Below are 13,971 nucleotides of genomic sequence, written 5' to 3'. Positions count from 1 at the left end.
GTCATGTTCTTGAGTAAGGACCACAGTCTGAGTTGAATCTAGTAACGGTATCCGGATGGAGAACGAATTAGCTAGAACTCAGTGACGGTTTTCGGATGGAGACACGGCTAACTAGATCATAGTAACGGTATTCGGATGGAGATACGACTTGACTAGACCAAATTATCGGTTTTCGGATGGAGAAACGACTGAACTAAATATTGTTTATGATTGTGGCACATATGGATTGTGATCTTTATTATTTTGGACTAACCATTTACATTAGGTATTTTTTTGAGTATCCCTGGGATGGTTCTACCTCCTGGATATTCACTGTGATGATTCTCTTATAAGCCCTTTCTATGGTGTCGCTCAAACACCCGACTGCGGCATGCTTGTTGTTCTTTTATCTTTTATAAGCCCTTTATGTGGTGTCGCCCCGACGCCCGACTGCGGCATTATTATTCATGCAGTTTCCTCTCGAGGAGTCATTCAGACCCTCGTTTGGCACCAGTATTACTATTCTTGCAGTTTCCTCTCGAGGAGTCATTCAGACCCTCGTTTGGCACCCAGTATTTTACTTTGGAGTGTTTTTTTTAACCACATGTGTGCATCATGGTTTTTCGTATATTTCGTGACAGACGTGTGATCACCTAATTAATCCGGAGCATGTTTGATATATTATACCCGTGTTCTTAATGTTTGCGAGTACATTCAAACGTACTCACTGGCTTGTACCTGGCTATTGTCTTGGCCAGATTCCTTGCTTGGAGATAAGCATCGCGGTGACAACCTCGGAACCTACGTGTTGACATTTGCAGCCTCGCGAAGATAGGAGTTACCCTGGTCAGCTGTTCTTGTGGGAAATGGAGTTCCATAGACGCAGATGTATCCAACCGCTTCCGTCCTCTATCATTAGAAACCCAGTGTTGTACTCCTAGGCCTCAATGGTCTTGTACTACATATTTTTGTACCCTGCTTGGAATTCTTGTATCAAGTTGGTGCCTCATCAGCTAACAGTAATCCTGGGGCTGGTGGGCACAAAGGCCGTTTTTTTGGGAAACTATTATCTCAAAAATCCGGCCGTGACAGACTCGGTATCAGAGCCAGGCTGACCATTGGCTAATCCTATATTAGCCAGGTCAATAAACCTAGGTTAACCAAACCATCAGACCTTAACCTAGTCCCGGCCAAGCTTCTCGCGTAAGATAGCCCCACAGTGACCCGACGCCTTGCGGCGGATGGTGCCCAACCTATCAGCCTAGCCCGTCGATCACGCGCCAGTGACCGACACCCAACCAGTCTCGATCGCAAGCGTGCAGAGGAAGACTCCGTCCCCTTTCCCTATAAAATGGGCACGCTAGCCTCAAACACAGCACAGCACAGCCTCTTTCCCCCAAACCAAGCCATGATGCCTGGTCCAATTGTTCACAATGAGACCACAGCGACCAACCTTGGAGGTTTTGTGACCGTGCTCGCAAACCTCACCCGCCGTGCCTATGCGTTAGAGGAGCCTCCTGAGTATGTTGTGTACCAGGGACCCATGTACGGTGAGAGCCATCAGTACTGAGCCACTGTGCACATCTACGGTAGGGGTCTGTTGCCAGAACGCCCCTATAGGTTCACTGGAAGGACAACTTCCTTTGAGCCACAGGCCATCCACTGGCAGCCCGAGAAGCTATAGTTCAACTCCGGCACTTGTCGCCTAGAGTTAACTGTCGCTCGTTCTACTACTACCCCAGTCGTGACGGGTATGGTAGGCCGCCCCAGGTTGCCAACGGAGACCACGAGACAGATCCTGCGCTGTTACATCTGGTGCGCTATGTAAGCGCACTAGAGCAACTGTTCGATCAGGTCACCCTTGATCTGATCGCAGCTCGTGGAGAACTGGTTCGCCGAGCCCCGGCGAGAAGAGAAGCGGAGCCCGACGCCGACAACCCAGTCGTGCTGTTCGGACACCCGATCGATCCTTTGAGGTCCGCGCCAGCCCTCAACCAGAGTGCTTTGGTGACCCCAGAAGCGCTTCGTCGCCTTTTGGGAACCCATTCCAACGGGATTGTGGCCAACAACCCCCTCGATGGTCATCACCATTTCCCCGACCCTGTAGCCCCTCAGCCTCAGCCAGCAAATCCCGACGGTGAGAACCGTGGCGAAGCACCGGCGTCCGCAAGGCCAGCCCACTTAGACATTAACGAAGTAGACTAAGTCGCTCGAGTTGTATCGAGCCTTAGTTTTCCTACGCTTTGTAATGATGTGGTCTTGTATCGCTTTTATTACATGCGGTCTGCTTGAACGCTCCTAGCTTTGGAGTAGTAGCTATGCATGTGTACATTACCGTACAGATGCATTTTTAATTTTCAGGCACAGCTACCAAGACCAACCCTGTCGGCACCCACAGTAATACGTCACATTTATGTGATATGTATATCTGTTGTTTTGACCCGAGAACAGGATCGGCAGCCAATTACCCTTCACCCCGGTAGATAACCCAGCCCCGGTGCTATATAAAGGCCACTTCGTGACCTTGCCGAGCACCCCTCACCTTTGTGCGCAGCCCTCATAGCCATTCCTTGCCATGTCAACCCCCAGTATTTATCTGAGAACCCCAGGCGCAACCCCCGGCAGTTTTGTTAAATTATTGTGGGACTTTACCTGCAGTACTATGAGTGCCACCCACCCACCCCAGTACGAGTTGCTCAAATCGAGGATCACACCTTCCACCTCGAAATATTGGGCAGTTGTGCACATCCCTCCCGCGTACCCAAACCAAGACCCAACGGAAGTCTCCTTCGTGGGGAAATCCATGCCGACTCCGCATATGGCTATAGAAGCTGCTGCGTACGAGGCGCTCACTCGTCTTCGATTCGCAGTGCCCTATGCCAGCGAGCGAGGATACTATTATTTTCCGAGTCGCGTAGCACCCGGAGAAGTTGCATCTTTTCCCGGTGGGCGCATTGAGAGAGATCCAGTACTGGCCAACCTTGCCCAGTACGTTATCGCTCAGGAGCGTTTAACTCGGCGGGTAATGGGTTACCTCCAGAGCCTCGCTGATTTAAATCCTCGGATCGCTATTGGCAGACCCTTGAGGCCTGACCAAGAAGGGCGCATTCATCGGCTGGTCAACCCGCTTCCCCCGATAGAAGAGGAGTGTGCCCCAGTGCCAGAGGCGTTTTCTCAGGACCCTGTCTTTTTGCCGTTTTCTTTGTAAACGCCTCTGATGTATTTATTGCCCCAGTACTTGTATTTATGTGTTACAGCATGTTCGTAAAATTTTGTGCGACGGATCCGATTTTCTTTAGTTCCTGTTATGTGAACAGTTTTACTGCTGTTAGTTTTGTTTTAACTATTTTTTTTCTCTCGCAACATGTTTTCGAGGAGATTTCTTTCCCCGAGTCACTGCTGCGTATGTATTTTCACGACATAGATTTTTTATTCGCGCAACACCGTAACAGCAAACTCTCAGCAGCCACCACTCGACCTCGAGCACTATCACAAATCCTTGAGCACATTTTTGCGCCTGTCTAACCACACTCGAGGACACCACAGTCTCAGTAAGAGAGATTTGTGAGTGTTCATTTGAGAGCGAGCTGCCCCAGCACACCGACGGCAGTCAGCCCCGAGGCCGCGGCTAATCCACGTGATCGCCGCCACCGCGAAGAGCTAACACTCGTGCGGCAGCATCACGACGATCTTCCAGGATCATCGCGCACAGGAGCACGGAGAACCCCAGCAGCACCGCCAAGCCTCCACACACCAGGGCCACATACCAGTCCGGCATTGCCTCCGCCATTAGAGCCTCGGCTCGAGCTCCTGCTAGCAGCAATGGAGGAGAAAGAAGGAGGAGTAGGAACGAGGCCAGGTGTGAGGAAGAAGAGTGGAGCACCGCGATCGTTTTATAGCCCGAGATCGGTGTACGGTGGGCGAGGTCCACCAGCGCCACTCGTCGCTCGACCGCCGGTGTTCGGAGGCGAGTCCGCGAGCAGTGCCGACAGCGCCCTAGCCCGCGAGGTGAGTACACGCTGCACCGGCAGCTAGCACGCCGCGCACTACCACGGTACGACCTCGATGCCCTAGAAGCTAGGCATCGCCGGTGGAGGAAGCGCGGGAGAGCACGCGAGAGAGAAGAGAGGGCCAGAGGTAGGAGAAGAGGCCGACAGTGGGCCCTGGGTCCACCTGTCAGCCAAAGAGAGCACTGTGCTCTCGGGTGCGACCAGCGTATTTTGGTAATTTAGAATTTATTCTAAATTACTGTATCTGCGTAGAAATATCTCGTTTTCCCTAACCGTGGATTTTTCCACACTACGCCAGTGTAACACACTGTGGTTTTACACCACTTATTGCCCTCTCACTGTAACCGTTTTGTTTTCGTGCAATTGAAGGATTTCTTTGATTAAAACAAATTTATTTCAAAACAGTTCTTGTTCAAAACAGCTTTTAACAAATCTCGAGGACGAGATTTTTCTTAAGGGGGGTAGTGTTGTGAAACCCCAAAATTTTGGCCTTGTTTTATCTATTAAAATGTTGCCAGGGAAATAAAACTTTTCCATTTGTCAAGATTTACCCTTTTGTTATTGTGAATTTTACTTCAAGTGGAAAAAAACCTTCAAAGAGTATTGTTGGACTTGAATACTCTCTGTGATAAACAAATTCTTTCTCAGTGGTTTTAAATTTGCAAGAATTGTGTTCTTAGAGCCTTATTCTTATAAAAGGATTTCTTTTGCATTTTGAGCCTGTTTTGCACTACAACCACTTGACAAATGCATTTAAAATTTCCACCAAAATTTGGGGATGTCATGTGATGTTTCCACACCACTTTTATGCAAAAATACCTTTTGGCCATTGGAGATTTTGAGCTCTACACCAACTTTTCCAATCTGGTCCAGTAGACACTTTTGCACTACAACCCATTTAAATATTTCTTTAAAAATTCTTCCAAGTGTTTGGAGATGTCAGTGGATGCATACAATTCATCTTCAAGCAAAAACCCAGTGATGTTCTTTGAAAAATTTGAGTGGATCAACCTCTTTTGCGTTCTAGTCCAATTTGGTGAATTGTACTGCAACCTTATTTTTCCTTGCTCTAGTAACCCTGAGCTTTTTCCTACTTGTAGCCCTCCCTTCAAAACCCTTAAGTCCAGGAGAGTGGACTCATTAGGGGTTATTTAGCGCATGCTTTAAACCCTTTTTCTTTCTGTCCAAAACTGGAGTTTTGCAAAACTTTCACTAACAAGTTTCTGGTTTTGCCCAAGTGATCTTACCACCATCTCCTACATCTAAAGAGACCCTGATCTGGAGACTTTGGCCACTCCAAGAGTTGCCTAAGTGCACTTGGCATTCTGTCGAACACTTGGTATGCACAGTCAGCTTGAGGCATGTTTTCTAGTTTGTACTGTGAACTCACTCCAATGACCCAGCCACCTTGTCCATTGAGCTCCTAGTTGCCCCTATCCTAGTCATGTTATTTGCCAGCTCCACCCTCGCGCTCTAGACTGTCCTGGCATTTCGTTGAGCAGATGCCGTGCGTGCTCTGGACGCGCCCAGACCGCACGTTTTGCACGCGCGCGCACTAAGCCGCCGCGCCGCACTGCCGCACTCGACACGACCCGTCCCTGGCCCCTGCTCCACCGCTGAACCGCGCACTAGCTCGCTTCCCCCTCCACGCCAGCTCTGCCGCCCTGCAGCGCCGCTGGCAGAGCACTTGGCGGCACGCCGGCGTCGGCAGCGGCCTCTGCCATGTTCGGCACCGCCCAAACCACACCAGCGCGCCAGCTGCCCCAGGAAGCAGCCCGTGCTTATCCTCATGCTCGTCGGCACGCGTTCGTCGCCGCCACGACGCCCTGCAACTACAGCAACGGCGACCCGTCATCGATCTTATCCACCGCCGCGGAGCCAGCCCCGTCACGCTATAAAAGGGAACCCCGAGCCCCTCCAAGCACTCAGGCGACCTCCAACCTTCCCTCTAGAGCTCCCCAGGCAGTGGTTTGGCCCGGAGAGGCTCTCTTCCCCAACACCGGCCGGTTCGGCCGCCGCCAAGCGCCAGTGAAAGTCGTCGCAGCCAGCCACTCTTTCGCCCAACCAGCGCCACCAGTAGTTTCCCCTAGTCCTTGCGGAGCTGCCCAACTACCCAACTTCGGTCGAAGACCACCGGAGCACAAAAACCACTTCACCACCGTAGCCCCCTCCGCCGCGGAGCTCGCCGCCGGCGATTCCTTCCACCTCCGATGACCCAGCGACCACCAAGGGGACCGCCCTAGTCTAGCCGTTCCATCCCCGCCCTCGGGTGCCCGTGAGGAGCCACCGTTCATCGACGGTGATCGCCGGAGGCCGCCGCCGTTCGGGCAGAGGGAAAGAGGAGGGAGGAAAGAATGGTCAAACCTGACCAGTGGGCCCTCTGGACCCACTGTCAGTGACCCGCGCGTCCGCCCTCTCTGGTTAAGTGATAGCGCAAAACACCGAGTACGTTTCCTCTGCTGCGAAAGCGTATTCCCCTCGAAATGTTTTCTTTTCTGGTTTTATTTAAAAAAACAGAGTTTGACCAGACTTTGACCAGCTATAACTTTTAAAATAAAACTCCAAATGAGTTGATTCTTTTTCCTACCTCTCTCAAATTTCATCTAGTTTATTTTAAGATTTATTTCAAAAATATTTGAGACAACTTTTGGTACTGTGTTTTAAATATTTGTTATTTGGATATTTTGCAAAATAGGATTTTGGAGGAAAGGGAAAGCTTCCAAAAAGTGCATCCTTTGCATACTCTTGAAGGCAAGCATTTCTCAACTCTGGCATAATATTTTGTTGTGGTGTTCTGATATGATCACAACACCTTTTGACTTGGGGCATGAGTTAGCTTTATGTATCGATATAGTCTCGTACATGAGTACACTTTGGAGTTGTTTTGTGGTCAGCAATGGATACACTAGTGATTTGGATCATCCTCGTGAGCTCCTCATGCATACCGGAAGGAAGCCGGGAAAGTCGTGGTCTTGGGTAGACACGAGCTTGTCCCTAGTCCCTCGTCGAGACGAGTATGTCCGGTATGGCATGGTGAGGCTTGAGGAGAGGTGATTTATTTCATAAATGGTAATATTGTTGGAGGATACTTGGACCACCTGAGTCGGTCGTAGATCGAGTCTTGATCAGTAGCTTCCTTATTTGTTGGTACCACCACTTGTCCCTGTCGTAGACGGGGTATGGTTCAGTAGGTTGTCAACCCCTTACCAAAGCACACACCGTACAGAGAGGCCATGGTGGAAGATACCGGGTGCATCCGGTAGGCAGGCCACCTGGTCCGGGGGCATGGGTGTTTCCGGTTGGGACCGAGAGGGGGGGCACCCCCTTAGAGCGCGCGAATAGAAATTTGATCCCATGCTACGTCGAGGTTGTAGCCTCCCCACTTAGAGTTTTGCTTGGCAGGTGTCGTGGGTGATTCCAGACACCGGTGAGTTAAGCTGGTGTGTGCAGGTCAGGCGTGTTTTCAATTAAAAGATCGTAGACGGAATTAGTCCCGATGGACTAAGTAAACCCGTTACTCGTGGAAAAAAAAATTTGTACTCCCTCTGCAGAGGATATATCCTGTTGGATAGTCATGTTCTTGAGTAAGGACCATAGTCTGAGTTCAATCTAGTAACGGTATCCGGATGGAGAACGAATTAGCTAGAACTCAGTGACGGTTTTCGGATGGAGACACGGCTAACTGGATCATAGTAACGGTATTCGGATGGAGATACGACTTGACTAGACCAAATTATCGGTTTTCGGATGGAGAAACGACTGAACTAAATATTGTTTATGATTGTGGCACATATGGATTGTGATCTTTATTATTTTGGACTAACCATTTACATTAGGTATTTTTTTTGAGTATCCCTGCGATGGTTCTACCTCCTGGATATTCACTGTGATGATTCTCTTATAAGCCCTTTCTGTGGTGTCGCTCAGACGCCCGACTGCAGCATGCTTGTTGTTCTTTTATCTTTTATAAGCCCTTTATGTGGTGTCGCCCCGACGCCCGACTGCGGCATCATTATTCATGCAGTTTGCTCTCGAGGAGTCATTCAGACCCTCGTTTGGCACCAGTATTACTATTCTTGCAGTTTCCTCTCGAGGAGTCATTCAGACCCTCGTTTGGCACCCAGTATTTTACTTTGGAGTATTTTTTTAACCACATGTGTGCATCATGGTTTTTTGTATATTTCGTGACAGACGTGTGATCACCTAATTAATCCGGAGCATGTTTGATATATTATACCCGTGTTCATAATGTTTGCGAGTACATTCAAACGTACTCACTGGCTTGTCCCTGGCTATTGTCTTGGCCAGATTCCTAGCTTGGAGATAAGCATCGCGGTGACAACCTCGGAACCTACGTGTTGACATTTGCAGCCTCGCGAAGATAGGAGTTACCCTGGTCAGCTGTTCTTGTGGGAAATGGAGTCCCATAGACGCAGATGTATCCAACCGCTTCCGCCCTCTATCATTAGAAACCCAGTGTTGTACTCCTAGGCCTCAATGGTCTTGTACTACATATTTTTGTACCTTGCTTGGAATTCTTGTATCAAGTTGGTGCCTCATCAGCTAACAGTAATCCTGGGGCTGGTGGGAACAAAGGCCTTTTTTTTGGGAAACTATTATCTCAAAAATCCAGCCGTGACAATGGGCATCTTGCTAGTAAGAATGAAAACAAACAACAACAAAATATTGGACGGTGGTTCGAAGTCATGACCGCGGGCACAGCGGACAAGGTGGCCTTGTATTGGTATGCTAAGCCGTCTGTTTTAACACACAGGAGCTGGTGTGGTGATTATACACACACGCACGCATGCACACGAACGGCATGCACCCAACACTCACACGAACACATGCGCCCACGCACGCACGCAACACTCACACGTACACACGCAGCCACGCACGCACGCATGCAACACTAACACGCATGCAACACTAACAAGCATGCAACACTAACACGCATGCAACACTAACACGCACACACGCACGCATGCATGCACACACCAGTACACCACACGACCAACACACACTCTCACGCTCAAGTGCTCAACCTACACGTGCATGCGCACACATCAGGCCCTGACAAACACATACACAACCAGGTGATTCCCGCGCACGGGTTGGAGTCTTGTCGCGCCTGCGTAAATTTGTGTTTATCTGACCTTTCCCTATGCGAACTGACAGGTGGGACCCACAAGGAACATGGTCAATTTAACTAGTCAACATGGTGCCACACAGACTATTTGGCCGGTCAACAGAGTGCAACCCGATGCTGAACCGTGAGCAAGTGACCGTATAAGCACCGCAAAATGTATATAGTGACCGTAATCAGCTTACTCTGAATTTCGGTGACCGTATTACGCTTTTGTCTCTGTAGGCCCTCCAAAACTACATCTCTACACGTTCTAGCGTGTTACATCTAACAACTATGCAATACAACACTACTACTACACTCTAACACAATAAAGCATATGTGTTTTTAGTTTTACTAGACATCATATTGTTACTTAATTATTCAATTTGCATAGATTAAAATTGCCTTTGAAATGTATGGCCAGTATCACATACCGCGCGGGAAAAATCCCGCCCTTTCCTGTTTAATTGGGTTTGTATCGATGGATCTTGTGAAACAGCAAAACTATAGTACTATACAGTACAACTGACAATTCACTGGGCCGTCGTGTCGTGTACTCCTCCTCGTAAGAGTGGAGCGCTCGCTTTCATAAATCTTCTAGTCCCTTTCGCTGACATGTGGGACATCAAGCTACCAGGTCCATGTGCCATACCGAAATACAGTCCAGAGCAGCCGGGGTGAAGCACCCAGTCATGGCGCCGGCATAGTAACGAGCAATGAGGCGTCAAATCACAAAGCTGCACCGTTCCCGTAGTTAAGTTGGAGGGACGAAGTAATAGTGCTAAAAAAGAAGTTGGAGGGACGAAGCAACCATCATTTCACTCGTTGCTGAATCCGCTTCTCCCTCATCTTCCTCAAGTTAACCACGTGTTGCTTCTGCCGTTGTTCTGCCTCATGTGGGACGTGGATCGTCTTGGTAAAGCACTGACACGTGGGACCACATGTTAGCAAACCGCCAGGACAACGTCCTCTAAAAATAAGAAACCTTCCCCGCCATCTGCGCGGCAAAATCACCTCCTTTTTAGTAATCTTGATTCTATAATTTTTTAGATCAATATAATTGAGATTTGTATAGATAGCACACAGGAGAAAAACCAAGTGGTAGGGTTAAGGGCATCCACAATGTGTAGCCAAATGTGAAAATACCTTTTGGCATCGTGGGAACCATTGTGGACGGTGTTGCCTAAGCCAAAAGGATGGAACCGAAGCTCCTTGGTTGATTGATTGAAGCAATAGAAAAATGCAACGTCTCTCCTCTTTCTCCCGTGCTTGGACGCATCTACAGTATAGAGCACAGAGTCTACTCCCCTGTCCCTTCTATCACAAATCACAAAGCAGTGAGGCATCAAATCACAAAGCACGGACGAAGCAACTATCATTTCACTCTTCGCTGACTCCGCTTCTCCATCATCTTCTTTGAGAAACCATCTCACCGCACTAAGATGGAAGGACGACTCCATTGTGTACTAGTAGTACTAGTACATTTACGTGTCCTTTGGTTCAACGGACTTCCTAGATGCAAATAAGGCAGTTGTCTCGGCTTGCAGGCGGTACTTGCGAATGACTTACCGTGGTCTCCCTCAATGGTGTTTTCCGTCGAACGCACTTCGCCAAGCCACAATGTTCGAGATATCGTCAACGTCACCGCAATGGGGAAGGAAGTCAAATATAGTTACTATCTCCATTTTTTTGTACACAAGGCCAGTATATCAAAATTACAATTTGCAAAAGGCCACTAACACTAATCGAGGCAAAATTGATGGGGTTTGCCTCGTACTAGCAACAAAGGATATTATTATCCCCTGCATGCCTGCGGAAGTGAGAAGGTTGGTTTGCATGGCGCTGCATTAATCAAGCGGAGGAGTGAGATGGTTAGCTCTTTGTGCTTTGGAGAAAAAAATACGCATTAATTGACACGTGAAACGAGGATTTGTATTGATTAATCCCGCGAAGGAAACCCCGCCTTTCTTTTTTAACACTAGTACTCCTAGTATGTAGTACGTACTTATCCTGTTTGGGTCTAGGCCTTGCATTGCCATACTTCGCCACACATTTTTGCCAAGCTTGCCTAAAGTTTTCAAAATGAAAAGGAGGTACACTTGCGCACGGCTGTCGTGGTCGCACCGCACCCTCACACGGTCGCTCCTGCATGCCACGGTCGCACCGCACCCACACACAGTCGCTCCTGCACGCCGCAAACCCAACCAAGGGAACGCACCCTCACTGACATGTGCTGTCGCATGTGAACAAACCAAACTCCGCCATCCTACCGCTGACACATAATTTTCGTTCATAGAGTATGTTTATCCAACCGCATGTTGGGGCGTATCCGTACGGCCCGTGCGGTGGTCTGTTGGGGAAGAAGAAGAGGTGAGGAAGAAGGGTTAGGAGACGTAGGATATTCATCCAACCGCCTGAAATGGTAGACTGACCCAAGTAAGGTGACTTCCATAACAATATATGTTTTTACACTACAAAAGATCCATAAAAACAACAACATAAAGAAAAACTATCACTGCTCGCGGAACGAGACGGCCTCGTCGTCTTTGGCTGCCGGCGCGAACCAGCGGTAGCTGCCGACGTGTGTCACTTCACCGTGGTTGTCCTCGGCCTCCAGCTACTCGTTCACGTGGAGTGTGCGGGCGCTCTGCACGCACGAGAGCACCGCCCGGTTCAACTCGAGGACGTCCGATTCCGCCTGCAGGAGGGCCTCGATGGCAGGGGCATCCACGCGCTCCGCGTCGAGTTGAGCCTCCACCGCCCGGTTCAAGTCCAGGACGTCCGGTTCCGTCTGCAGGAGGGCCTCGATGAGAGCGGCATCCACGCGCTCCAGATCGAGTTGAGCCTCTGCCGGCCGGTTCAATTCCAGGACGTCCGGTTCCGCCTGCAGGAGGCCCTGATGGCAGCGGCATCCGCGCGCTCCGCCTCAAGTTGAGCCTCCGCCGCCCGGTTCACATCCACGACATCCGGTTCCGCCTGCAGGAGAGCCTCGATGGCAGCGGCATGCGCGTGCTCCGTGTCGAGTTGAGCCTCTGCCTCCCGGCCCTCCTTTAGCATCGCCAGGTTGAACCGCTAGTCTGCCTGCACCATGGGGGACTCGGACGCCGGCACAAAGTCGACGTCCATCGTATCATACCCATCGGGGCCTTCTACGCCGCGACCTCCGCCATGAACATTGGATTGGCTTCCTCCTCCTCGTAGCTTGGCTATTGATAAGTCGGGGATTGGCCCGCAGCAAAGCGAGCTTGGGAATGGAGGTCTGTGGCGCCGACCGTCGTCGCGATTTCTGCGCGGCGCTCCAGCGTCAGCATCTTGTAGTACGTGATCTTGCGGTGCACCATGGCTTTCCGGCGAACTAGGGGACGCTTGATGCGGGCTAGGGGATCGAAAGGTGGGGGAAGGGGCTGGAGATTAGTTGTGGTTTTAGGGTAGTGGCTGGCGTAGGCCGAGCAGCGAAGGTTCTGGTGTGCATAGTGGTTCCGGTGACGACCGGTCAATCTGTTTTGACTGTACATCGCTCTTGTCGCGTTCGCGTTGCAACCCGGCACGCTGGACCCTCCACGTCGCTCACCGGATGGAACGCACTTCTTCTTGCATTTTCGCTCGCTTGTGGGACCGCAGTTGAGAACAAACTAACGTCCCTCCCCCTCCCCCGCCCGCGTCATTTATACTACCACTCCGTCTGTTTTATGCGGAGTAAATAAAAACAGAGGGAGTATACTACGGATGAGGATCCCCTGACGTGGCCGAACCCATTGAGTAACTGACATGTGGGGCCTAGCAAGCATGGGGTCCGCCAGTAAGTGACCGAAAGGGAGGGTATGGCAGGGATACCTACGTTAGAGGATCCACTTCCACTACTACTCCCTCCTTCCATTCACTATACAGGGCCTAATGCATTTTTCGAGGCTAACTTTGACCAAATGTTAGAGTAATAATATATGACATGCAACTTACACAAAGCATACGGTCAAATTCGTATGTGAAAGGAGCTTCCAATGATATAATTTTCACATTATACATCTCATGTACTATTAGTCTTGTCAATAGTCAAATGCGGTTTTGAAAAATGCATGAGAGCATGGTTAATAATATAGCTAGTCGATGGCTATAAGGAACTGCCATGTCATCTATAGCCATCATCTATTGTATGCACTCATACAGTAGTGTGGGCTATAAGATGGCTATTTCCCGCTAAAAAAATTATAAGGTTGGCTATTGTATTAGTACTTTTTTCCATCTCCTCTCTATCTCTTTCTTCATATTTATTCTATTTAACTAGGAATGCGTATATAGCTAGGCTCTTGCATGAGAGCTCACTCCCCTTACTTTTTCACATCTCTCTCCTCCGCATAGGCCCTATATAAATGGAAGGAGGGAGTACTACTATGAGCATTGTATACTCTAGTACAGATGTTGTCAGTACTCCACTAGTACTATCGGACAGGGAGCTTAAAAAAGTTACTATTGGACTGGCTATACGTGGCGAAACCCTAGTAGGAAGAGCATGCGCGAGAACAAGCACATTCACGTGGTTGAAAACAAATTGGAAACCATCTCGAGTACAAATCTAGGAGTACGTACGAATCTAACAATATTGATTGGGCATTGTTGAATGTTGATACTTTTTTGATCAAAGTAGACATACTTTGACTACACATAAAACTTATATGTAAACTAGAAAGGATAGGAGGGAGTATATTGTACGTTCAAAAACGAAACGAACATTGAATACCCTTTATATATGATTTGCGGATGCTATGATCACCCGTTCAAAATTTTGAATCCGCCTTAGGTATCACACATGCCCCCACTCGTTCTCTCTCGATTTCATCTCGGGGTCCGGAGATCTAT

The sequence above is a fragment of the Triticum aestivum genome, chromosome 7D (genome assembly GCF_018294505.1).
Source record: "Triticum aestivum cultivar Chinese Spring chromosome 7D, IWGSC CS RefSeq v2.1, whole genome shotgun sequence".
NCBI lineage: Eukaryota > Viridiplantae > Streptophyta > Magnoliopsida > Poales > Poaceae > Triticum > Triticum aestivum.
The sequence above is the reverse complement of the archived record's forward strand: the minus strand, read 5'-3'. Positions refer to the sequence as shown.